We start from the raw sequence: 4,242 nt of genomic DNA on the forward strand, positions 1-4,242 counted from the left end.
TGAAGTAAGTCTGAAGTACGGCTAATATTTGCATGCACTTAAGATTTTTTAGTCAAAAGTGCAAAATTACACTTAAAGTACACTTAAGGCTTTTTATTCTGAAGTGCGCTAGTATTTGCATGACAAGAGGGGTTGCTCTGATGGTAAGCAACCCCCACTTCCAACGGAGAGGTTGTGAATTCAAGTCTGTCCAAGAGCAAGGTGGGAAATTCTTGAAGGGAAGAATGCCGGGGGTCTATTTGGAAACAGCCTCTCTACCCAAGGGTAGGGGTAAGGTCTGCGTTATATAACTTTCAAATATCACGAAGAACAAACATCAATCATCAATTTTTAAAACAACAACTAATCTAACAAATCTATTTGGCCCAACATGATTAATTTGGTATGCAAATCTACCTAAAGTAAAGGGTAGTGTCTTAATTGTCATTGCATTAGAGGTGTATATACAAAAGGTATTTATGTACCATTACTTTAATTATATTTGTACAAAGTAGAGTTCAAAACACAAATATATCTTCTAACCTTAATCCAAGTAAGTTCCAATCATTTGAAATCTCAAATTCAATGTGATGTCAACCTTAGAGGATGGAAAGAGTTGAACTGTTTCTTTATTACCAACAACCATAAATTACAAAGCCTTGCTTCAAACAATCAAAGGGCATGGAATTTGCTTGTTTGAAAAACTGAGAAAGACAGTAGATTTACAAAATTGAAACAGAGAGCTTCGACTGAAAAAGAAATCAACACATTAACATAGTAAATTTACCTTATTACTCTAAAAATAAACCACTGTGATAACATATACAACAAAATGACTGGAGTAAAACTACTACTAACTATTACGTAAAGCACTAATTAATTCTACCATCCTATGCTCTTCACAAACATCTTTTAACCACAGAGCTAGCAAAATAATACACTTAAATTCAAGTAATGATAGCTGGGAAAAAAAACTTAAATAATGATACATACTTCCGATTATCTCAATGCAATTTACCCACCATACACATGCTGGTACGATGTACCAGATTCTTTGTACATTCCCTGCTTGACCAGCATAGTAGCAATTCCTTTGAAAAATGTATTATGCATTTCATTATCTGTATCTTTGCCAAGAAAAGGACAAAGTAAAATCAGTCTAATTCTTAACCAGATTATAAAAAGATATGGAATTAGTTTGAGATTTTGGATAATTCACGTCCTAATGATGTAGGAAGGAGGCTATAAATTAAAATTATTTACCTTCTTGAAGATATATAAAGGATCTTGGAGTCTCAGATATAGTCTCAACTATAAAAATTAAGAAATAAGCACCACCCAAATTTTTCGCTTTTTTAACTTAATTCAATTCTTTCCTCATTTCAGAAATCACGCAACATCTTACGTGCTAAGCTTTTTTCTCTTCTTTAATAAAAAAATATTAGAGATGAATGGAAGGGGAAGCAAAGATATGCAGTAATATATTCTGAAGCTATTTATAGAAACATAAATCCTATGGTGAGTGATTAAAAAAGAAAAGGCAATTGGAAATTCCCATTTTTATATTTCTTTAACTTCATACTTCGTTGTACCGATAGTCGAATGTTTTAAAAGGTACCTTAGATATTTCTTGACTTCTTATCTTGATAATGATGTTGCATATATGTATCACAAAAGATTGAATAGAGACTCAGTTGAGCAGATGTTGAACCAAATGAGGAGAAGAACTCTATGGTGTCTGTAGAGCAAACTGGATTAGGATCTGACTTTAGCCTATCAGAACACAAACCTATGAGTCAAAAAAAAACTTGCTTTAAGTTTCAGGAAGATTTTGAAAAGGAAGTTAAGACATTAGGAACTAAGAACTTGCCATTTTTTAATATTATGAACTAAGAACTTCTCAACCAATAGGTTAGAAAAACACTTAAATGGACATTTGGCATCAAAAGGTAATTGGAGTACAACTCCATTTTAGGTAAAAGCTCATATAATAGTAAGAAACCGGCAAACCTTTTTTATGGATAGGTCTTCTCGGCTATATTTTTCTTTCTTTCAGCTATTTCTTGATCTCTCAACCCTGGTATCAAGCTTATTCTGCAATCAAAATAATTTAACTGATAACAAATTGATATTTTATTAAATCAGTAGGGTAAAAGGCATGTCATTTTATTTTCTCCTTTCAATTTCCAATCATTCATTATATGCAAAAATATTTGTTAGCCAAGACGCATTTGTTGCGTACGTTATAGACATATTATTGAATAGTATTCTATGTTCTACCAAAAATCTGCTACACGTTAATTTTGCCAATCTATTCAATTATGTCCATCTTCTCAGCGTCATATTATGAGAACTATAAGACATATTAATTGTTTTCAATTAATTCTTCAAACAACACCCAATTCAGAAAAAATAAAGTCATTTTTAATTTTCTTGAAAGGAGAAAGTTCGACAAATAACGCCAATTTTTTTCATTTGATAAGTGATAAACTGAGGCAATATTTTAACAGAAATACGCATGCCCCACAAATATTGCTTATCAATACTATCCAATAGAAGCAAATTATGTTATAGAACATCAGTCAAACGAAAAAAACAATAAACTATCATTTAGTTTTCTTGGGCATATCATCAAACACTTGGGGTGCATCGAATATCTCAAATAATAAGATCCAAAAAGAATGTAATGGATACTATTATAGTTCATATTTTGTCAATAAGTCATTTCTAATCAAGTCGTTAAATTGGTAAATCATTTATCTTGCTCTTACTTGCTCCAATACTTACAATCTTAGAGCTTCCAAGGCTTTTGAACAGTGAACACTACCATAATTACTACAACTAAAAACTTAAAGCAAAGGAGAAGAAGGGAGCCTGACTTATAATATTTAGAACACAAACAACTGTAATGTTCATATGTTAATCAATATTTAGGGGAAAAATAGGAAAAACCAGAAGGAATAAAGTGAATATAAATTCGGAAAGATTAACAGAAAAATGGAGAAGTAAAATACCCAAATATTGAAGAGGGAAAAAGAGGATTATGTTTGATTGCCCCAAAAAAAAAAGATTTGTATTCATCAAATATCCGAAATTATGCATGACTATATCTTATTTCAAACATGTATCCGCAAATGAAACAAAGTTACATACATGCATATAGAGAATTCAAAAAATAAAATGAAAAAACTATACAAAAAAGGAGAACTAACAGAGAATCAACTGAATATATAATTAAATAGAGATATGGATGGTACACGTGTTTGTTACTGAATTGCACAAAACACGTGTCTATAAGAAAAAGTTGACACCTGGCGTTATACCCTTCTCTTTCCTCCTTAACCCCCTGCCCTTTCACACTTTTCAATATAGCAACTTCTTTTATTTTTTATATTTTATTTGTTATGCTATATATATACCTCAATAAATACCTTCTTGCCTACACTCGTTTATCCACTACCTTTTCAGGTAACATTACTTCTTCTTTAAATATCAAAATATGGAGTAGTAATTACTTTGGGCCAAGTTCTCACTGAATTCCTTTAAAATGCCTCATACTACTATCACTCTAGTTTTTACTTGTATGAAGTTAACTAAAAGCAAGTGGCAACAAAAAATCAAGAACAAAATGGTGATGATATTCATAGCTACGTCCAGATTTAACTATTTATAATCATACCTATGTTGACCAGCAGACCATTTTTTCACTGTTTTTTCCCCTTCTGATAGTGTTTCTAGTCCTGAAAATTAAATAATCTTTCATTCTTTTTCACCTACATAATTTAAATTTCATTATCGAATAACCAAACGTCGTCCTCTCAGAATATGAGACGTGGGATTCCTCTTTTCGTTCTCAAAAGTGTATAGAAGTGCAAATTGAGAACCTTTAGTGAGAAGGATCTTATTATCATTAGTGACCGACCAGTGTGGATGAGAATTGGTAAGATTAGTGAACTTCCAGTACGAATATATAATTACATTGAAAAATAAAAATTGAATAATTTGTATAATAACATATTATTTAAAACTTAGTGATTGAAGTCAAATGCATTAATAGTATAAACGATTTTTATATTGCTAAAATAGTTTAACATAATGAAAAGAAAACCATAAAGCTCAACATATGCAGTATATTTTCTAAGTATATATAATTGTTAACCGTTAAGAAAAAGAGCTACATACTATTAGTGCATATATAATTGTTAACCGTTAAGAAAAACTACATACTATTAGTGTAGTTAATAATTGTAGCTTATAACTATA

The 4,242-nt window shown here is 30.8% G+C and overlaps 1 long non-coding RNA gene across 3 annotated transcripts; it reads right to left on the reverse strand.

Annotated features, from left to right (window-relative positions):
* Positions 1–743: 743 nt before the first annotated feature.
* LOC109219380 lies at positions 744–3,166 on the reverse strand. Of its 3 annotated transcripts, none has more exons than XR_002066939.1 (4): positions 2,994–3,166; positions 1,990–2,073; positions 1,598–1,768; positions 744–1,100 (listed from the first exon to the last, which is right to left on the reverse strand). It is a non-coding gene; the product is annotated as an uncharacterized LOC109219380 (long non-coding RNA). The 3 variants fall into 3 exon arrangements; XR_002066938.1 differs by having other exon boundaries at positions 744–1,106; XR_002066937.1 differs by having other exon boundaries at positions 744–1,768.
* Between the last annotated feature and the right edge of the window lie 1,076 nt (positions 3,167–4,242).

This window comes from Nicotiana attenuata, unplaced genomic scaffold (genome assembly GCF_001879085.1).
Source record: "Nicotiana attenuata strain UT unplaced genomic scaffold, NIATTr2, whole genome shotgun sequence".
Taxonomy (NCBI): Eukaryota; Viridiplantae; Streptophyta; class Magnoliopsida; order Solanales; family Solanaceae; genus Nicotiana; species Nicotiana attenuata.